Genomic DNA, 23,615 nt, shown 5'->3' with positions numbered 1-23,615 from the left:
GTACCACATTTTTTTCCTCCAGTCTACCATTGATGAACATTTAAGTTGATTCCATGTCTTTGCTATTGTGAATAATGCTGTGATAAATATATGCTTGTATGTGTCTTTATGGTAGAATAAGTTATATTCCTTTGGGTATATACCCAATAATGGGATTGCTGGGTCAAATGATAGTTCTGTTTTTAGCTGCTCGAGGAATTACCACACTGCTTTCCACAATGGTTGAAATAATTTACACTCCCACTAACAGTATATAAGCATTCTGTTTTCTCTGCAACTTTGTCAGTATCTGTTATTTTTTTACTTTTTATTAATAGTCATTCTGACTAGTGTGAGATGGTATCATTGTGGTTTTGATTTGCATTTCTCTAATGATTAGTGATGTTGAGCATTTTTGCATGTTTGTCGGTCGTGTATATGTCTTCTTTTGAAGAGTGTCTGTTCATGTCCTTTGCCCACTTTTTAATGGAATGGTTCTTTGCTTATAAATTTGTTTTATAGATTCTGATATTAGACCTTTGTCAGATGCATAGTTAGCAAATATTTTCTCCCATTCTGTAGATTGTTGATTCTGTTGATAGTTTCTTTTGCTGTGCAGAAGCTCTTTAGTTTAATTGGGTCCCATTTGTCATTTTTGCTCTCATTGCAATTTCTTTTGGCGTCATTGTTATGAAGTCTTAGCCATGTCCTTTGTCTAGAGTGGTATTTCCTAGGTTATTTTCCAGGGTTTTGATAGTTTTGAGTCTTAGATATACATCTTTAATCCATCTTGAGTTAATTTTTGTTTATGGTGTAAGGAAGGGATCTCCAATTTCAGTCTTCTGCATATGGCTGGCCAGTTATCCCAGCACTATTTATTGAATAGGGGGTCCTTTCCCCATTGCTTGTTTTGGTAGATTTGTCGAAGATCTGGTGGTTATGTCTGCGTTCTCTATTTTGTTTCTCTATTGGTCTGTGTGTTTATCCATTTCTTCTAGGTTTTCTAGCTTGTGTGCATAGAGGTGTTTATAATAGTCTCTGAGGGTTTTTTGTGTTTCTGTGGGGTCAGTGGTAATGTCTCCTTTGTCATTTCTAATTGTGTTTATTTGGCTCTTCTCTTTGTTTTCTTTATTAATCTAGCTAGTGGTCTATCAGATTAATTCTATTAGAGAAGTAGCCCCTGATTCATTGATCTTTTGTATGGTTTTTTTCATCTTAGTTTCCTTTAGTCTGATTTTGGTTATTTATTGTCTTCTGCTAGCTTTGGGGTTGATTTGCTCTTGTTTTTCTGGTTCCTCTAGTTGTGATATTAGGTTGCTAATTTGAGTTATTTCTGACTTTTTGATGTGAGCATTTAGTGCTATAAACTTCCCTCTTACATTGCTTTGGCTGTGTCCCAGAGAGTCTGGTATGTTGTATCTTTTTCCTCATTAGTTTCAAAAAAGTAATTGATTTGTGCCTTAATTTCATTATTTACCCAGAAGTCATTCAGGTTTTTTAAATTTCCATTTAATTGTATGGTTTTTTTTCACTTTTTAAAAAATTATACTTGAAGTTCTGGGATACATGTGCAGAACGTGCAGGTTTGTTACATAGGTATACACATGGTGGTTTGCTGCACCCATCAACCCTTCATCTACATTAGGTATTTCTCCTAATGCTATTCCTCCCCTATCCCCCAACCCCCTGACAGGCCCTGGTGTGTGATGTTCCCCTCCCTATGTCCATGTGTTCTCATTGTTCAACTTACAAGTGAGAACATGTGGTGTTTGGTTTTCTGTTTCTGTGTTAGTTTGCTGAGAATGATGGTTTCCAGCTTCATCCATGTCCCTGCAAAGGACATGAACTCATCCTTTTTTATGGCTGCATAGTATTCCATGGTGTATATGTGCCACATTTTCTTAATCCAGCCTATCATTGATGGGCATTTGGGTTGGTTCCAAGTCTTTGCTATTGTGAACAGTGCTGCAATAAGCATACGTGTGCATGTGTCTTTATAGTAGAATGATTTATAATCCTTTGGGTATATACCCAGTAATGGGATCGCTGGGTCAAATGATAGTTCTGATTCTAGATCCTTGAGGAATCGCCACACTGTCTGTAACACTTTTACACTATTGGTGGGAGTGTAAATTAGTTCAATAATTGTATGATTTTGAGCAATTTTCTTAGCAGTTATTTCTATTTTTATTGCCCTATGGTCTGAGAGAGTGGTTGGTATGATTTCATTTCTTTTGAAATTTGCTGAAGATTCTTTTGTACCTGACTTTGTGATCAGTATTTGCCATGTGCGTATAAGGAGAATGTATATTCTGTTGTTTTGGGGTGGAGAGTTCTGTAGATGTCCATTAGATCCATTTGGTCAAGTGTTGTGTTAAGGCTCTGAATATCTTTGTTAGTTTTCTGCCTTGACAATCTGTCTGATACTGTCAGGGGGTGTTTAAGTGTCCCATTATTATTCTGTGGTTTTCTAAATCTCTTCATAGGTCTCTAAGAACTTCCTTTATGAATCTGGGTGCTCCTGTGTTAGGTGCATATATATTTAGGAAAGATAGATCTTCTTGTTGAATTGAGCCCCATAATGCCCTTCTTACATTATGTAATGCCCTTCTTAGTCTTTTTTTGATCTTGGTTAAAATCTATTTTGTCTAAAATTAGAATAGCTGCATCTGCTTTTTTTCTGTTTTTTGTTTTTTGTTTTTTGGGTTTTTTTTTAATTGGCTTGGTAGATTTTTTCTTCATCCCTTTACTTTGGGTGTGTGTCATTGTACGTGAGATGGATCTCTTGAAGACAGCATACTGTTGGGTTTTGTTTCTTTATCCAACTTGCCACTCTGTGCCTTTTAATTGGGAGTATTTAGCTCATTTACATTCAAGGTTAGTATTGATATGTGTGGATTTGGTCCTTTCGTCATGTTGTTAGTTGGTTATTATGCATACTTGTTTGTGTGGTTGCTTTGTAGTGTCACTTGTCTATGTACTTAAGTGTGTTTTTTGTAGTAGCTGGTAATGGTCTTTCTTGTCCATATTTAGCACTCCCTTCAGGACCTGTTGTAAGGCAGGTCTTGTGCTAACAAATTCCCTTAGCATTTGTTTGTCTGAAAAGGATCTTATTTCTCCTTTGCTTGTGAAGCTTGGTTTGGCTGGATATGAAAATCTTGGTTGAAAATTATTTTCTTTTACAATGCTGAATATAGGCCCCTATTCTCTTCTGGCTTATGGGGTTTCCGCTGATAGGTCTGCTGTTAGCCTAATGGGATTTCCTTTGTAGGTGACCTGCCCCTTCACTCTAGCTGACTTTAACATTTTTTCTTTCATTTTGACCTTGGAGAATCTGATGACTGTGTGTCTTGAGGATGGTCTTCTTATGTAGTATTTTGCAGGGGTTCTCTGCTTTTCCTGAATTTGAATGTTGGCCTCTCTAGTGAGGTTGGGGAAATTTTCATGGATGATATCTTGAAATGTCTTCCAGGTTGCTTGGTTTCTTTCCTTCTCTTTTAGGCATACCAATGACTCATAGATTAGGCCTCTTTACATAATCACATATTTTTTGGAGGTTTTGTTCATTCTTTTTCATTGTTTCTTCTTTATTTTTATCTGAGTTCTTTTGTACATCCAGGCTTCAACCTCTGAGATTCTTTCCTCAGCATGGTCAATTCTACTCTTAATACTTGCAATTGCGTTATGAAATTCTCAGAGTGTATTTTTTAGCTCTGTTGCATCAGTTCAGTTCTTTCTTATAATGGCCATTTTGCCTATCAGCTCCAGTATCATTTTATTATAATCCTTAGATTCCTTGGATTGGGTTTCGACTTTCTCCTGTATGTCGATGATCCTTGTTCCTATCCATATTCTGATTCCTATTTCCGTCATTTCAGCCATCTCAGCGTGGTTAACAGCCATTGCTGGGGAACTAGTGGGGTTTTTGGGAGGTAAGAAGACACTCTGGCTTTTTGAATTGCCAGAGTTTTTGCACTGGTTCTTTCCCATCTTTGTGGGCTGATGTTTCTTCAGTCTTTGAAGTTGCTCTCTGTATTATTCATTCTTGCATTACTATAAAGAAATATCTGAGACTGGGTTATTTATAAAGAAAAGAGGCTTAATTGGCTCATGGTTCTGCAGGCTGTACAGGAAGCATGATGCTGGCATCTTCCTGGTTTCTGGGGAGGCCACAGGAAACTTCTTCTTTTTTTTTTTTTAATTGAGAAAGATCTCACTCTGTCACCCAGGCTGGAGTGCAGTGGCACCATCTTGGCTTACCACAACCTTCACCTCCCAGGCTCAAGTGATCCTCCCACTTCAGCCTCCTAAGTAGCTGGGACCACAGGTGTGCACCACCATACCTGGCTAATTTTTTGTATTTTAGTAGAGACAGGGTTTCACCGTGTTGCCCAGGCTGGTCACGAACTCCTAAGCTCAAGTGATCCACTTGCCTTGGCCTCCCAAAGTTCTGGGATTGCAGGCATGAGCCATTGTGCCCAGCAATCTCAGGAAACTTACAGTCATGGCAGAAGGCAAAGAGGGAGCTAGCACTTCACATGGCTGGAGCAGGAGAAGAGAGACAGGGAGAGGGAGGAGGTACTATACACTTTTAAAGGACCAGATCTCATGAGAACTCACTATCATGATAATAGCACCAAGAGGATGGTACTAAAGCACTTATGAGAAACCACCCCCATGATCTAATCACCTTTCACTAGGCCTCACCTCCAACATTGGGGATCACAGTTAGACATGAGATTTGGTCAGGGACACAGATTCAAATCATATCACTGCCCTTTGGATTTTTTTTTTCTTTTGCCCTGTTTGATATCCTTGGGGGTTTTCTTGTTGTATAAGGTGGGTTCAGTCAACTGGTTTTGTTTCTGGAAGATTTTGTGGGGGGCCAAGGCTCAGCTCAGGACCTCTGGATTGTGTGGGCTCCAATTCTGTGGGGCTGGTATCAGGCCCCTGGCTTTGTTCTCTGGCCCCTTCAGGTGAGCAACCTGCTCACCAAGGGCCAAGGTGTTCCCAGACTGCTGGTCACAGCACTCTGGTGAGTGGTGCCAGCCAAAGCACTTCACAGGGCAGTGGCAGTGGGATTTGTACATGCCAGCAGCAGTGGCAATGCAGCAGGGTGCATACTCCTTGATTATGGCAGGGTGCTGGCAATTGTAGGGGTACCATTGTCCATGCAGGTATTAACAGTGGTGGGGTTGGCAGCATGGCACAGGGGGAACAGGCCCCACTGGGGTCCCTGTGCACATTCACACTGGTGGCGATGTTAGGACGAGGTGGGTGCTGGCAGGTGTGGGACTCTGTGTGCCATCTGTACAGGTATCCATGCAGGCAGCAGTGGCCACTCAGGGTAGGGGAAGGTCTGCCAGTCTCCCTATATAGTTTTGTGCCAATGGCAGTGTCAGCACAGGGACAGAGCATTGGTAGGTGTGGGACTGATGCCATCTGTGCGTGCATTCATGTGAGTGGCAGTGGCCTTGCAGGGTGTGGGGTAGGTCTGTTGGTCACCACATGCAGTTTCACGCCAACGGCTGTGTCAGCACAACAACAGGGCACTGGCAGGCATGGGGCTAGCAGTTTTCGTGCCTGCAAATGCTTCGACAGCAATGGCAGCATGGTGGGTGAGTGGGTGGGGTGCACAGTAAGGTCTACCCATACATACATGTGCAAGCAAAGCAATCTAGGTGTTGGACATGGGCAAATGTGTGCAGGCAAAGCCACACGAAGGAGGCTGCAGCAGGGGGAGGGCATGGGTGGGCTGGTGTACAGCCACGGTGTCTGCTCTCCTGGAACTCTATACCAGTCAGGAGCAGTCTGCCAGCACAGGAGCTATGATGCTGCTCCCCCAGGAGGCACCTCCCTGGGCATCTGAGGCTACATTCAAGCAAATGCTGCCAGGCTGGATCCCCAGGATAGGCAGGCCAACCAAGAGGTGACCAGGTAGAGCAGCCCCATCTCATAGGCAAGACTACCCTGGGCTGTTCAAGTCCAACAGTTCCCCTAGGGCTAAAGTCTCCTAGAGGAGCAAGGCAAGCCTTGGGAGATGGGCATCATTGGCTGTGCTCCACTACTCATGCTCCAACACCAAACCCTCTGAGATCCACACCAGCTGGAGTTCTGCCCCTACAGAACAAGTGTCTGTGGGGTCATGAGGTCTCCTCCTGCCAGGATTCCAGAGGCCCATGGCGAGGGTGGGTTGCTACTTGCCTGCTCAACTCACCCCTTCCCCAGGAGTCATTGGGGCCAGGAATGAGTCCAGTGCGCCTTAGCCCTCTGCAGGGTTCCCAGCTTCTTTTTCCTTTAGCCTAGCATCTATGTCTTCCTTCCATTCACTCTCAATGCCTTCCCTCTGAAGATATGCTAGGAATTCACCAGTCTTCCCAATGTCCCATTCCCTCAGCGACAGATGTTCCTCCTGGCTGTGTCTAGTCAGCCATCTTATCTCACTCTTCTCTCTTGTTATTGACTTCTAGTTTTATTTCATTGTGCTCAGAGAAGATGTTTGATATTATTTTAGTTTTTTGGAATGTTTTAAGACTTGTTTTGTGACCTAACATATGACCTTGAGACTGATCCATGTGCTGAGGAGAAAAATGTATATTCTGAATCCATTGGATAAAATTTGCTGCAAATATCTATTAGGTTTATTTGTTCTAAATAATTGAAGACAAATGAATAAGTGAAGATTAAGTCCAGTGTTTCCTTGTTGACTTTCTGTTTGGAAGATCCGTCCAATGCTGAAAGTGGAGTGTTGAAATCTCCAGCAATTTTTGTATTAGGGCCTATTTTTCTCTTTAGCTCTAATATGTTTGCTTTATATATCTGGATGACCCAGTGTTAGGTGCATATATATTTAAAATTATTACATCTTCTTGCTGAATTGACCCCTTTATCATTATATATAACCTTCTTTGTCTTGAAATCTGTTTTGTCTGATATAAATATAGCTACTCCTACTCTTTTTTGACTTCCGTTGGCATGGAATATTTCTTTGCATCCCTTTATTTACAGTCTGTGTGTGTCTTTATAGGTGAAGTGTGTTTCTTGCAGGCAACAGATCACTGGGTCTTGTTTTTTTTTGTTTTTTTTTTTAAATCCATTCAGCCACTCTGTATCTTTTGATTGGACAGTGTAGCCCATTTACATTCAGTGTTACTATTGATAAGTAGAGACTTACTCCTGACATTTTGTTATTTCTGGTTGTTTTGTGGCCTTCTTTCTTTCCTTTTTGTGTTCCTATTAATGAAGGTGATTTACTCTAGTGGTATAGTTTAATTTCTTATTTTTTTTGTGTATCTGTTGCATGTTTTTTGATTTGAGGTTACTATGAGGCTTGCAAATACTATCTTATAATCCATTATTTTAAGCTGATAACAACTTAACGTTGTTTGCATAAACAAACAAGTGAAAAGAAAACTAATAAAACTACATCTTAGCTTCATCTCCCCACTTTTTAACTTTTTGTTGTTTTTATTTATATCTTATTGCATTATGTCTTGAAAAGTTATTGTAGTTATTATTTTTGGCTAGTTCATCATTTAGTCTTTCTAATTGAGATAAGAGTAGAGGTCCGTTCCAAGATGGCTGAACAGGAACAGCCCCGGTCTGCAGCTCCCAGCATGATCGACACAGAAGACGGGTAATTTCTGCATTTCCAACTGAGGTACCTGGTTCATCTCACTGGGACTGCTTGGACAGTGGGTACAGCCCATGGAAGGCAAGCCGAAGCAGGGCGGGGCATTGCCTCACCCGGGAAGTGCAAGGGACTGGGGGATTTCCCTTTCCTAGCCAAGGGAAGCCATGACAGACTGTACCTGGAAAAATGGGACACTCCTGCCCAAATATTGTGCTTTTCCCACTGTCTCAGCAACTGACAGACCAGGAGATTCTGTCTCGTGCCTCGCTCAGGGGGTCCATGCCCATGGAGTTTTGCTCACTGCTAGCGCAGCATCCTGAGATTGACCTGTGAGGGTGCAGCCAGGCATGGGGAGGGGCTTCCGCCATTGCTGAGGCTAGAGTTGGTAAACAAAGTGGCTGGGAAGCTCGAACTGGGCAGAGCCCACTGCAGCTCAGCAAGGCTTACTGCCTCTATAGACTCCACCTCTGTGGGCAGGGCATAGCTGAACAAAAGGCAGCAGAAACTTCTGCAGACTTAAATGTCCCTGTCTGACAGCTCTGAAGAGAGCAGTGGTTCTCCCAGCACAGTGTTTGAGCTCTGAGAATGGACAGACTGCCTCCTCAAGTGGGTCCCTGACCCCTGTGTAGCCTAACTGGGAGACACCTCCCAGTAGGGGCCGACAGACACATCATATAGGCGGCTGCCCCTCTGGGACAAAGCTTCCAGAGGAAGGATCAGGCAGCAATATTTGTTGTTCTGCAATATTTGCTGTTCTGCAGCCTCTGCTGGTGATACCCAGGCAAACAGGGTCTGAGGTGGACCTCCAGCAAACTCCAACAGACCTGCAGCTGAGGGACCTGACTGTTATAAGGAAAACTAACAAACGGAAAGGAATAGCATCAACATCAACAAAAAAGACATCCACACCAAAACCCCATCTGTAGGGCACCAACATCAAAGACCAAAGATAGATAACACCACAAAGATGGGAGGAAACCAGAGCAGAAAAGCAGAAAATTCTAAAAACCAGAGCACCTCTTCTCCTCCAAAGAATCGCATCTCCTCGCCAGCAACAGAGCAAAGCTGGAGGGAGAATGACTTTGATGAGTTGACAAAAGTCGGCTTCAGAGGGTTGGTAATAACAAACTTCTCTGACCTAAAGGAGCATGTTCTAACCCATTGCAAGGAAGCTAAAAACCTTGAAAAAAGGTTAGATGAATGGCTAACTAGAATAAACAGTGTAGAGAAGACCTTAAATGACCTGATGGAGCTGAAAACCATGGCATGAAAACTTCGTGATGCATGCACGAGCTTCAATAGCCGATTTGACCAAGTGGAAGAAAGGATATCAGTGATTGAGGATCAAAATAATGAAATAAATTGAGAAGACAAGATCAGAGGAAAAGGAATGAAAAGGAATGAACAAGCCTCCAAGAAATATGGGACTATGTGAAAAGACCAAATCTACGTTTGATTGGTGTACCTGAAAGTGACGGGGAGAGTGGAACCAAGTTGGAAAACACTCTTCAGGATATTATCCAGGAGAATTTCCCCAACCTAGCAAGGCAGGCCAACATTCAAATTCAGGAAATACAGAGAACACCACAAAGATACTCCTCAAGAACAGCAACCCTAAGACACATAATTCAGATTCACCAAGGTTGAAATGAAGGAAAAAATGTTAAGGGCAGCCAGAGAGAAAGGTTGGGTTACCTGTAAAGGGAAGCCCATCACACTAACAGCGGATCTCTTGGCAGAAACCCTACAAGCCAGAAGATAGTGAGGGCTAATATTCCGCATTCTTAAAGAAAAGAATTTTCAACCCAGAATTTCATATCCAGCCAAACTATGCTTCATAAGTGAAGGAGAAATAAAATCCTTTCCAGACAAGCAAATGCTGAGAGATTTTGTCACCACCAGGCCTGCCTTATAAGACCTCCTGAAGGAAGCACGAAACATGGAAAGGAACAATCGCTACCAGCCACTGCAAAAACATGCCAGATTGTAAAGAGGACCGATGCTAGGAAAAAATTGCATCAATTAACGGGCAAAATAACCAGCTAACATCATAATGACAGGATCAAATTCACACATAACAATATTAACCTTAAATGTAAATGGGCTAAATGCCCCAATTAAAAGACACAGACTGGCAAATTGGATAAAGAGTCAAGACCCATCAGTGTGCTGTATTCAGGAGACCCATCTCATGTGCAGAGAAACACATAGGCTCAAAATAAAGGCTCCCCCTCCCCCTCCCCCTTCCCCTCCCCCTCCCCTCCCCCTCCCCTTTCTTCGGTCTCCCTCTCCTTCTTTTTTCGGTCTCCCTCTGTAGCCGAAGCTGGACTGTACTGCCGTGATCTCGGCTCGCTGCAACCTCCCTGCCTCGGGCTCCTGTGACTCTCCTGCCTCGGCCTGCCGAGTGCCTGAGATTGCAGGCGCGCGCCGCCACGCCTGAATGGTTTTTGTATTTTTGGTGGAGACGGGGTTTCGCCGTGTTGACCGGGTTGGTCTCCAGCTCCTGGCCTCGAGTGATCTGCCTGCCTCGGCCTCCTGAGGTGCTGGGATTGCAGACGGAGTCTCGCTCACTCAATGCTCAATGGTGCTCAGACTGGAGTGCAGTGGCGTGATCTTGGCTCACTACAACCTCCACCTACCAGCCTCCTGCCTTGGCCTCTTAAAGTGCTAAGATTACAGGCTCTGCCCTGCCGCCACCCCGTCTAGGAAGTGAGGAGCATCTCTGCCTGGCTGCCCATCATCTGGGATGTGAGGATCCCCTCTGCCCAGCCGCCCCATCTGGGAAGTGAGGAGCACCTCTGCCCGACGGCCATCCCGTATAGGAAGTGAGGAACGTCTCTGCCCGGCCGCCCATCGTCTGGGATGTGAGGAGCGCCTCTGCCCGGCTGCCCTGTCTGGGAAGTGAGGAGTGCTTCTGCTCAGTCGCCCAACGTCTGGGAAGTGAGGAGCGCTTCTGCCCGGCTGCCACCCTATCTGGGAGGAAGTGAGGAGCACCTCTGCCCGGCTGCCCCGTTTGGGAGATGAGGAGCATCTCTGCCCGGCCGCCCCGTCTGGGAGGTGAGGAGCGCCTCTGCCTGGCCGCCACCCCGTCTAGGAGGAAGTGAGGAGCGCCTCTGCCCGGCTGCTCCATCTGGGAAGTGAGGAGCGCCTCTGCCCGGCCGCCACCCCATATGGGAAGTGAGGAGCGCCTCTGCCCGGCCACCCCGTCTGGGAGGTGAGGAGCGCCTCTGCCCGGCCACCCCGTCTGGGAAGCGAGGAGCGCCTCTGCCCGGCCGCCCCGTCTGGGAAGTGAGGAGCGCCTCTGCCCGGCCGCCCCGTCTGGGAAGTGAGGAGCGCCTCTGCCCGGCCGCCCTGTCTGGGAAGTGAGGAGCGCCTCTGCCCAGCCGCCCCATCTGGGAGGTGAGGAGTGCCTCTGCCCGGCTGCCACCCTGTCTGGGAGGAAGTGAGGAGCACCTCTGCCCAGCTGCCCCGTCTGGGAGATGAGGAGCACCTCTGCCCGGCTGCCCCGTCTGGGAGGTGAGGAGCGCCTCTGCCTGGCCGCCACCCTGTCTGGGAGGAAGTGAGGAGCGCCTCTGCCCGGCTGCCCCATCTGGGAAGTGAGGAGTGCCTCTGCCCGGCTGCCACCCCATATGGGAAGTGAGGAGCGCCTCTGCCTGGCCACCCCGTCTGGGAGGTGAGGAGCGCCTCTGCCCAGCTGCCCAGTCTGGGAAGTGAGGAGCGCCTCTGCCCGGCCGCCTTGTCTGGGAGGTGAGGAGCACCTCTGCCTGGCTGCCACCCCGTCTGGGAGGAAGTGAGGAGCGTCTCTGCCCGGCCGCCCCGTTTGGGAAATGAGGAGCGCCTCTGCCCGGCCGCCCTGTCTGGGAGGTGTACCCAACAGCTCCGAAGAGACAGCGACCATCGGGAGCGGGCCATGAGGACGATGGCAGTTTTGTTGAAAAGAAGTGGGGGGAAGTGTGGGGAAAGGAAGGAGAGATCAGATTGTTGCTGTGTCTGTGTAGAAAGAGGTGGGCATAGGAGACTCCATTTCGTTCTGACTAGGAGAAATTCTTCTGCCTTGGGATGCTGTTGATCTATGGCCTTTCCCCCAGCCCCGTGCTCTCTGAAACATGTGCTGTGTCAACTCAGGGTTAAATGGATTAAGGGCGGTGCAAGATGTGCTTTGTTAAACAGATGCTTGAAGGCAGCATGCTCTTTAAGAGTCATCACCACTCCCTAATCTCAAGTACCCAGGGACACAAACACTGCAGAAGGCCGCAGGGACCTCTCCCTAGGAAAACTAGAGACCTTTGTTCATGTGTTTATCTCCTGACCTTCTCTCCACTATTATCCTATGACCCTGCCATATCCCCTCTCCAAGAAACACCCAAGAATGATCAATAAATACTTCATAAATTAAAAAAAAAAAAAAAAAAGAGTCATCACCACTCCCTAATCTCAAGTACCCAGGGACACAAACACTGCAGAAGGCCACAGGGACCTCTGCCTAAGAAAACCAGAGACCTTTGTTCATGTGTTTATCTCCTGACCTTCTCTCCACTATCATCCTATGACCCTGCCATATCCCCCTCTCTGAGAAACACCCAAGAATGATCAATAAATACTTAATAAAAAATAAATAAATAAATAAATAAATAAATAACTAAATAAAAGTGGATCTTGAATCAGTAGGTCCAGGACAGGATCCACGATTATGCATGTCTTATAAGCTCCAGGTACTGCCAGTATTGCTGGTCATGAACCATTCTCTTAATAGAAAATACCCATTTTCTATTATCCTATTACTTCTATTATCCTATTCTATTATTTCTATTTATTCTCATGTTAATAAATAAGAAAACATAATAACCCTAATAGACTAACATATAAAGGATGTGAGGAAACTCAAATATGAATAAATGCTCTCCAGTATTCTAAAGTTGCATGTATTGGTAATTTATTATTTTTATTGCTCAAAAGTATTCCTTTATATGTACCTATCACCCTTTGTATAATCATTCACCAGCTGATGGATATATGGGTTGTCTCTAGTTTTTAACTACTATGAATAAAGTTGCTATGAACAAACAAACAAACAAAAAAAGGGATGGAGGAAAATATACCAAGCAAATGGAAAGCGAGAAAAAGCAGGGATTGCAATCCTAGTCTCTGATAAAACAGACTTTAAACCAACAAAGATCAAAAGAGACAAAGAAGGCCATTACATAATGATAAAGGGATCAATTCAACAAGAAGAGCTAATGATAAAGGGATCAATTCAACAAGAAGAGCTAACTATCCTAAATATATATGCATCCAATACAGGAGCACCCAGATTCATAAAGCAAGTCCTGAGTGACCTACAAAGAGACTTAGACTCCCACACAATAATAATGGGAGACTTTAACACCCCACTGTCAACATTAGACAGATCAACAAGACAGAAAGTTAACAAGGATACCCAGGAATTGAACTCAGCTCTGCACCAAGCAGACCTAATAGACATCTACAGAACTTTCCACCCCAAATCAACAGAATATACATTTTTTTCAGCACCACAACACACCTATTCCAAAATTGACCACATAGTTGGAAGTAAAGCTCTCCTCAGCGTATGTCAAAGAACAGAAATTATAACAAACTGTCTCTCAGACCACAGTGCAATCAAACTAGAACTCAGGATTAAGAAACTCACTCAAAACCGCTCAACTACATGGAAACTGAACAACCTGCTCCTGAATGACTACTGGGTACCTAACGAAATGAAGGCAGAAATAAAGGTGTTCTTTAAAACAACGAGAACAAAGACACAACGTACCAGAATCTCTGGGACACATTCAAAGCAGTGTGTAGAGGGAAATTTGTAGCACTAAATGCCCACAAGAGAAAGCAGGAAAGATCTAAAATTGACACCCTAACATCACAATTAAAAGAACTAGAGAAGCAAGAGCAAACACATTCAAAAGCTAGAAGAAGGCAAGAAATAACTAAGATCAGAGCAGAACTGAAGGAAATAGAGACACAAAAAACCCTTCAAAAAATCAATGAATCCAGGAGCTGGTTTTTTGAAAAGATCAACAAAATTGATAGACCACTAGCAAGACTAATAAAGAAGAAAAGAGAGAAGAATCAAATAGACACAATAAAAAATGACAAAGGGGATATCACCACCGATCCCACAGAAATACAAACTACCATCAGAGAATACTACAAACACCTCTACACAAATAAACTAGAAAATCTAGAAGAAATGGATAAATTCCTGGACACATACACGCTCCCAAGACTAAACCAGGAAGAAGTTGAATCTCTGTGTAGACCAATAACAGGTTCTGAAATTGAGGCAATAATTAATAGCTTACCAACCAAAAAGAGTCCAGGACCAGATGGATTCACAGCCGAATTCTACCAGAGGTACAAGGAGGAGCTGGTACCATTCGTTCTGAAACTATTCCAATCAATAGAAAAAGAGGGAATCCTCCCTAACTCATTTTCTGAGGCCAGCATCATCCTGATACCAAAGCCTGGCAGAGACACAACCAAAAAAGAGAATTTTAGACCAATATCCTTGATGAACATTGATGCAAACATCCTCAATAAAATACTGGCAAACCGAATCCAGCAGCACATCAAAAAGCTTATCCACCATGATCAAGTGGGCTTCATCCCTGGGATGCAAGGCTGGTTCAATATCCACAAATCAGTAAATGTAATCCAGCATATAAACAGAACCAAAGACAAATACCACATGATTATCTCAATAGATGCAGAAAAGGCCTTTGACAAAATTCAACAACCCTTCATGCTAAAAACTCTCAATAAATTAGGTATTCATGGGACGTATCTCAAAATAATAAAAGCTATCTATGACAAACTCACAGCCAATATCATACTGAATGGGCAAAAACTGGAAGTATTCCCTTTGAAAACTGGCACAAGACAGGGATGCCCTCTCTCACCACTCCTATTCAACATAGTGTTGGAAGTTCTGGCCACGGCAATCAGGCAGGAGAAGGAAATAAAGGCCATTCAATTAGGAAAAGAGGAAGTCAAATTGTCCCTGTTTGCAGATGACATGATTGTACATCTAGAAAACCCCATCATCTCAGCCCGAAATCTCCTTAAGCTGATAAGCAACTTCAGCAAAGTCTCAGGATACAAAATCAATGTGCAAAAATCACAAGCATTCTTATACACCAATAACAGACAAACAGAGAGACAAATCATGAGTGAACTCCCATTCACAATTGCTTCAAAGAGAATAAAATACCTAGGAATCCAACTTACAAGGGATGTGAAGGACCTCTTCAAGGAGAACTACAAACCACTGCTCAATGAAATAAAAGAGGATACAAACAAGTGGAAGAACATTCCATGCTCATTGGTAGGAAGAATCAATATCGTGAAAATGGCCATACTGCCCAAGTAATGTATAGATTCAATGCCATCTCCATCAAGTTACCAATGACTTTCTTCACAGAATTGGAAAAAACTACTTTAAAGTTCATATGGAACCAAAAAAGAGCCCACATTGCCAAGTCAATCCTAAGCCAAAAGAACAAAGCTGGAGGCATCACGCTACCTGACTTCAAACTATACTACAAGGCTACATTAACCACAACAGGATGGTACTGGTACCAAAACAGAGATGTAGACCAGTGGAACAGAACAGAGCCCTCAGAAATAATGCTGCATATCTACAACTATCTGATCTTTGACAAACCTGAGAAAAACAAGCAATGGGAAAAGGATTTCCTATTTAATAAATGGTGCTGGGAAAACTAGCTAGCCGTATGTAGAAAGCTGAAACTGGATGCCTTCCTTACACCTTATACAAAAATTAATTCAAGATGGATTAAAGACTTAAACGTTAGACCTAAAACCATAAAAACCCTAGAAGAAAACCTATGCAATACCATTCAGGACATAGGCATGGGCTAGGACTTCATGTCTAAAACACCGAAAACAATGGCAACAAAAGCCAAAATTGGTAAATGGGATCTAATTAAACTAAAGAGCTTCTGCACAGCAAAAGAAACTACCATGAGAGTGAACAGGCAACCTACAGAATGGGAGAAAATTTTTGCAATCTACTCATCTGACAAAGGGCTAATATCCAGAATCTACAATGAACTCAAACAAATTTACAAGAAAAACACAAACAACCCCATCAAAAAGTGGCTGAAGGATATGAACAGACACTTATCAAAAGAAGACCTTTATGCAACCAACAGACACATGAAATGATGCTCATCATCTTTGGTCATCGGATAAATGCAAATCAAAACCACAATGAGATACCATCTCACACCAGTTAGAAAGGTGATCATGAAAAAGTCAGGAAACAACAGGTGCTGGAGAGGATGTGGAGAAATAGGAATGCTTTTACAGTGTTGGTGGGAGTGTAAATTAGTTCAACCATTGTGGAAGACAGTGTGGCAATTCCTCAAGGATCTAGAACTAGAAATACCATTTGACCCAGTGATCCCATTACTGGGTATATACCCAAAGGATTATAAATCATGCTACTATAAAGGCACACGCACACATATAAACAATATGTTTATTGCAGCACTCTTCACAATAGCAAAGACTTGGAACCAACCGAAATGTCCATCAATGATAGACTGGATTAAGAAAATGTGGCACATATACCCCATGGAATACTATGCTGCCATAAAAAAGGATGAGTTCATGTCCTTTGCAGGGGCGTGGGTGAAGCTGGAAACTATCATTCTCAGCAAACTATCACAAGGACAGAAAACCAAATACCGCATGTTCTCACCCATAGGTGGGAATTGAACAATGAGAACACTTGGACACATGGCGAGGAAATCACACACTGGGGCTTGTCAGGGGATGGGGAGCTGGGGGAGTGATAGCATTAGGAGAAATACCTAATGTAAATGATGAGTTGATGGGTGCAGCAAACCAACATGGCACATACCTGTGTAACAAACCTGCATGTTGTGCACATGTACCCTAGAACTTAAAATATAATTAAAAAAAAAAAGAGATAAGAGTAGTTTACACACCACAATTACACTGTTATAATACTTTGTGTTTTTCTGTGAACTTATTACCAATGAGTTTCGTACCTTCACGTGTTTTCTTATTGCTCATTAATGTCCTTTTCTTTGTAAATGAAGTACTCTCTTTGGAATTCCTTATAGGACAGGTCTGGCACTCATGACATCCCTCAGCTTTTGTTTGTGGGAAGGTCTGTGTTTCTCCTTGGTGCTTAAAGGATATTTTTGCCTGATATGCTATTGTAGGGTAAAAGTTGTTTTCCTTCAGCACTTTAAATATGTCATGCTGTTCTCCCCTGGAGTGTAAGTTTTCCACTGAAAAGTCTGCTCCTAGTGAAGCTCCATTGTATGTTGTGTTTCTTTTTTCTTGCTGCTCTTAAGATCTTTTCTTTATCCTTGAACTTTCAGAGTTTGATTATTAAATGCCTTAAAGTAGTCTGGGTTAAATATTCTTGGTGTTCTATAACTTCTTGTACTTGATATTGATATCTTTCTCTAGATTTGGGAAATTACGTGTTGTTATCCCTTTGAATAAACTTTTTACCCCTGTCTTTTTCTCTACCTCCTGTTTAAGGCCAACAACCCTTAGATTTGCCCTTTCGAAGCTATTTTCTAGATCTTGTAAACATGCTTCATTGTTTTTTATTCAATCTTCTCTATGTATATTTAAACAACCTGTCTTCAAACTCACTAGTGCTTTCTTCTGCTAGATCAATTCTGCCATTAAAAGACTGATGGATTCTTCAATGTGTCAGTTGCATTTTTCAACTCCAGAATTTCTTATTTCTTTTTAGTTATTTAAATTTCTTTGTAAAATTTACCAGACAGAATTCTGAATTTCTTCTCTGTGTTATTTTAAATTTCTTTGAATTTCCTCAAAACAGCTATTTTGCATTATCTGTCTAAAAGGTCATATATCTCTGTTTCTCCAGGATTGGTCCCTGGTGCTTTACTTGGTTCATTTGGTGAATCTGTTTGGTGCTCTGCCCCTCTGTGGCTGAGCTGTCATGTTTTCCTGGATAGTACTGATGCTTGTAGATGTTTGTTGGTGTCTGGACACTGAAGAGTTAGCTATTTCTTGTAAGTTTTGCATTCTGGGCTTGTTTGTACCTGTCCTTCTTAGGAAGACTTTCCAGGTATTTGAAAGGACTTGGGTGTTGTGATCTAAACTGTATCTCCATTAGGCGGCACCCAAAGCCCAGTAACACTGTAGTTCTTGCAGACTTATGGAAGTACCACCTTGGTGGTCTTAGATAAGATCTGGAAGAATTATCTGGATTACCAGGCAGAGACACTTTTTCTCTTCCCTTACTTTCTCCCATACAAACAGAATCAATTTCAATCAATCTCTCGCTCTCTCTCTCTCTCTCTCTCTCTTTCAGTTCTGAGCGGCCTGCAGCTGGGGGTGGGGTAACACAAGCACCTCTGTGGCCTCCAATTCCCAATACTGAGACTGTGCTTGGTCAGAACTAAAGCCAGCACAGCACTGGGTCTCACCCAAGGCTCATTGTAACTAATACCTGGCTATTGCCTGTGTTTTCTCAAGGCCCTAAGGGTCTGCAAACAACAGATGATGAAGCCAACCAAGCTTATGTCCTTCCCTGCAGGGTGGCAAGTTCCCCCAGACCCTGGGCAGGTCCAGAGTGGCTGTCCATGAGCCAGGAATTAGAGTGAAAACCCTTAGCAGTCTACTTGGTGTTCTGTTTTACTGTGGCTGAGCTGGCACTCATACCATGGGACATAATCCTTCCCACTCTTCTCTCTTCTTTCCACAGGCAGAGGAGCCTCACCCTGCGGCCACGGCCACCACAGGCCCATGGGGAGTACTGCCAGGCTACCCACCAGTGTTCCTTTAAGGCCCAAGGGCTCTTCAGTCAGCTTGTGGTAAATGCTGCCTGGGACTCACCCTTCAGGGCAGTGGACTCCTCTCTGGCCCAGGGCACGTCCAGAAATGCTGTCCAAGAGCCAAGGCCTGGAATTAGGGACCCCCAAGAGCCCACTTGGTGCTCTACCCTTCTGTGGCTGAGCTGGTATCTAAGGTGCAAGATAAAATCTCCTTTACATTTCCCTCACTTTTCTCAGGCAGAGAGTCTCTCCCCATAACCACCATAGCTGGGAATGTGCTGAGTGTCACTTGCAGCCAGTCTCAGAGTCTCACCCAAGGGCCATGGTATACTACCTGGTATCATTGCTGGTTATTTAGGGCCCAAGGGCTCTTTAATCAGCAGGTGATGAAACCTGCCAGGATTGGGTCTTCCTTCCCTTCAAGGCAGTGGGTTCCCTTCAAGGCAGTGGGTTCCCTTCTGGCCCAGGGTGTGTCTAGAAATGTTGTCTGGGAGCCAGAGTCTTACTGCTCTTCCTGGTACCCTACCCTGCTGTGGCTGAGCTGGTATCCAGGATGGAAGACAATGTCCTCTTTACTCTTTTCTCTCTTCTCCTTAAGCAAAAGGAAGGGGTCTCTTTTGGAGCCATGAGCTGTGCAGCCTGGGGTTGTGAGAGGGGTGGCACAAGCACTCCCTTAGCTGCCTTGGCTGGTGTCTCAGTAGGTCACATCCCCGCTCCCCCCCCACCACCCCACCCCGCCCGCCCCGAGTCCACTGGCTCTGAGCCCAGTTCAGCACTAGGACTTGCCTGGGAGTTACAGTCCTTGTAGCCTAGGCTTTCAAGTTTATTTAGGGCCCCAGAACATTTTATTCCACAGTGGCAAGGCTTGCTGGAACTCAAGTTCTGACTGTTGGAATGGGCGATTTCCCTTTGGCTAGGTCTGGTTTAAATACTCCCTCCATGGGTAGACACCAGCTGAGTTCAGCCCAGGTTTGCTTTCCACTTGACAGGGCAGCACTGAGTTCAGTGCAATGTCTCACAATCCCTGTACTCTCCTTCCAAATGCACAGATTCTGTCTACATGCCACAGGGCTGCTGTGGGGGGATGAAGGAGGTGTGGCATTAGTGATTCAAGACTGTCTTTCTTAACCTTCTCCAGTGCCTCTTTTAGCAACATGAAGTTAAAACCAGATCCTATGAGTGCTCATCTGAATTTTGGTTCTTATGAAGATGCTTTTTGTATGTAGATAGTTGTTAAATTGGTGTCCTTGCAGGGGCAATGATCAGTGGAGTCTTCTATTCGGCCATCTTGCTTTGTCCTTCCTTATACATTTCTTAATTCAGCAAATCCAGCTGTGTTTCAGTTGTGTGCCAGGCTTTTCTACTAAGTGTTAAGAAATTCGGAAAGGGTTGTTCTTCTTGCTGTCAATGATTGTATGGTCTAGTAATAGAGATAAACAAATAAACAAGAAAGTACTTCTCAAGCAACTCCTGTTCAGACTTGCAATCTTAATTGCCAACATCAGTCATTAAATGTGGGAGTTTTTCAAAGTTAGTTCCTAGATTCTAATCTCTTTTTATCTTCTGCCTGATATATATAGGTGTCTTGTAATAGGCTGGATTTCCAGGTTTTCTCTTAACCTAAACTCTCCTCCTCTGAGATTAAGACCATTATATGCAGCTGCCTTCTAGATATCTCCTCCTGGATATTTTAGAGGCATCTCAATTTAGTGTTCATTAATTTAGTTCATTCAGCAAATATCTATTAAGCACCTAAGTATGACATAAACTGTTTTAGTTACTGGGAAACATGACAGTATCCTTGCCCTAATAGAACAAATGTTACATAGTGGAAAAAAGATAATAAACAGATAAATAAATATATAACGTCAAGTAGAAGTAACAGTAACTAAGGAATATAAGGTAGGGTAAAGAGGTGTAATTAGGCATGCTATTTTAGATAGAGCAATCAGGATAGGCCTCTCTGAGGAGGTGAGAGCCTGAATAAAGTTAGAGAGTCAGCCTTGTGGAAACCTGGGGGGCAGAGCATGCCAGGCAAGGGGAACAATAAGTGAAAAAACCATGAGATGGGAATGTGCTTGGCATGTTTGAGGGAGAGGAAAGAGGTCAGTTTGGCTGGAGCACAGTGAGTAGGAAGATGAATAGTTGAAATTGTGGTCAGAGAGCTAATCAGGTTGTATAAAGTAGAGCCTTGTATACTATTGTAAGGACTATGGATTTTATTCTAAATGTACTGAGAAATACATCTCAGATCATCTTAGAGCAGAGGGATGACATGATCAGATATATATTTTTTTATTTTACATTTTATTTCATTTTAAATGAATTTAAATAGCCCCATAGGTCGGTAGCTACAACACCTGACATTACCATTTTAGGATATTCATATATGTTGTAGTAAGATGGAAAATAATCTAAATATAAATCTGAGAAACTACTGTGTTTCACCTATTCTTTCTGCTTTATCCATCACTCCAGAGGAGCAAGCTCTAAACTGGAGAAACTCCAAGCTTCCAAGAGCCCTTGAGTTCTATGTGTCTGGGTCCGGTGCATCTGTGGTCCTAATGTTCTAAGAGGTGGTACTTTTCTATTTTCCGAAGACTCAGATTATATATTTTAGAATTATCATTTTGGCTGCTATGTGGAGAATAGACTAAGAGGGCAAGAGTAGAAGCAAGGAGACCTTATTAAACTATTACAGTGATCAGATAATAGTGTTTTAAACCATGATGGTAGCAGTGGTCTGATTTGGAATATATTTTAAAGGCAGATATACCAGGAATTTGTGATTAGGCTGGATATTAGGTAAGAGAAAAAAATAGAAATCAAGGATGAATATTAAATTCTTGAGAAATTGGATGAATGATTGTACCATTTATTGAGATGGGAGCACTATAGGGCAGACCAAGTTGGGAGAATGGTTAAGAGAATTTTTTTGGGCATATTAAATTTGATCTGTCAGCCCATACACATTAAGTTTTGTGAAAGAACACACATGTATATACTATATAATTTCATATATATAAAGTTCAAGAACAGGCAAGACTCTTCTGGGTGACATGTCAAAACAGTGGTAGTCTTTGGAAAAAGGATGCCAACAAGGAAAGAACACATAGAAAACTTCTCAGGTGCTGGAAATATTTTGTATCTTGATCTGGGTGGTAGATACATGGATGGATGCATATATACCAAGATTGTGACTTATTATATATATGGTATACTTCGATAAAATATTTAAAAACTGAAAGGCTTATTAGCTTTCAAGTGGAGATGTCATGAAGGCAGTTTATGATGCAGGAGTCTGGAGAACTCCAGACCAGAGGCTGGGGCTATGGATACATATTTGGAGTCAGCAAAGAGATGTTTTGAAGCTATAGGATTAAACAAAATCATGTAGGAGGTAAAAATAATTTTTAAAAAACATACGCAGTGAATGGGAATGGGACACTCCAGCATTTAGAGGTAGGGAAAGGGAGAAATATCCGGCAAAAAAAAAACACAAAAAAACCTGAGACCTAGTGGCTGGTGCTGTAGTAGGAAAACCAGGAAAGAATGATGAAACCAGGAGAGGAGAGTGTTTTAAGGTAGGAATAATACCAGCTATGACAAAAGTTATCAAGATTATGAAATCAAATGAGGATTGAGGACTAAGAATTGTCACAGCCAAGACCTAACCTGGTCCTACACTGTTGTCCTCCAGGTTGGTTAACAGATGTGGTTTTAGCAAACCAGAAACCTGAGGGTCATCCTTAACACTTCCTTTTTTGTCATTTCTCAGGCTAATATCTAATCTATTTCCAAATCTTGGTATTAGTTTTATCTCCTACAGAGCTCTCAAACCCAGCTGCTGCTTCTTACCCTCAAAGATCCATATGGCAGGAGTGATTAGTCTCTAGGATTAACAGATTTAGCAAATAAAGTTACAGAATACCCAGTTAAATTTGAATTCTAATAAACAGAAAATAATTTTTAAGATAAGTGTGTCCTAAATATTGCTCATGCTTGTGCTATTAAGTGTAATATACTAAAATATTATACAGTGTTTATTTGAAATTCACATTTAACTGGGCATAGTGTATTTTATCTGTCAATCCTATTAGCCTCTGTAGTGAGGCTGAGGAATACATAAGAAATACACAGATCATAAAAAGAAGGACTTTGTAATGGTAAATTAAGGAGCTTAAGTTTAACTTGGGGGCAATAGAAAGCCTTTGAAGAGTTTTAAGCAAACAATATTTGCATTTTAAGTATACAAGGATAATGGACTGCAGAGGGAGGTGAATTGAAATGCTATTGAAACCTAAAGAAAAATCTTTTGGTGCCTTAATTCAAGGTAGTATTGTTAAGAATAAAGAAAAGCTGGACCGGATATCGTGGCTTACGCCTGTAATCCCAGTACTTTGGGAGGCCGAGGCAGGCGGATCACTTGAGGTCAAGCATTGAGTTTGAGACCAGCCTGGTCAACATGGTGAGACCCCGTCTCTACTTAAAAAAAAAAAAAATAGGCCAGGCATGTTGGCTCACGCCTGTAATCCCAACACTTTGAGAGGCCGAGGCGGGCAGATCACCTGAGGTCAGGAGTTTGAGACCAGCCTGGCCAACATGGTGAAACCCTGTCTCTACTAAAAAAAAAAAAAAAAATACAAAAATTAGCTGGGCATGGTGGCAGGCACCTGTAATCCCAGCTACTTGGGAGGCTGAGACAGGAGAATCGCTTGAACCCAGGAGGTGGAGATTGCAGTGAGCCTAGATCGCGCCACTGCACTCCAGCCTGGGCAACAAAGAGCAAAACTCCGTCTCAAAAAAAAATTATATATATATATATATATATAAATTAGCTGGGCGTGGTGGTGTGTGCCTGTAATCTCAGCTACTTGGGAGGCTGAGGCAGGAGAATTGCTTGAACCCGAGAGGTGGAGTTTGCCATGAGCCCGGATTGTGCCACTACCCTCCAGCCTGGGGAACAGAGTGAGACTCCATCTCAAAAAAAGAAAAAGAAAAGCTGAATATGCAATTTAAATGCATATGATAGGCAAAATTGGCACATAGCAGATACTCAATAAATACTTATTGCTTGGATTGAGTCCAGAGAGAGGAAAAGGGAAGACTCAAGACTGAAGAAGAGACATAAAAAGGAGCCAGGTTAGAAATGT

General features: G+C 43.0%; 1 protein-coding gene across 2 annotated transcripts in view; it reads left to right on the top strand.

The window, feature by feature from the left end:
* The window catches only part of MEIKIN (meiotic kinetochore factor), a 128,007-nt gene that overhangs the window by 39,566 nt on the left and 64,826 nt on the right, over positions 1-23,615 (top strand). The gene's annotated exons all lie outside the window — the stretch shown is intronic.

This window comes from Pongo abelii, chromosome 4 (genome assembly GCF_028885655.2).
Source record: "Pongo abelii isolate AG06213 chromosome 4, NHGRI_mPonAbe1-v2.0_pri, whole genome shotgun sequence".
NCBI classification, from domain to species: domain Eukaryota; kingdom Metazoa; phylum Chordata; class Mammalia; order Primates; family Hominidae; genus Pongo; species Pongo abelii.
The sequence above is the reverse complement of the archived record's forward strand: the minus strand, read 5'-3'. Positions and strand labels throughout refer to the sequence as shown.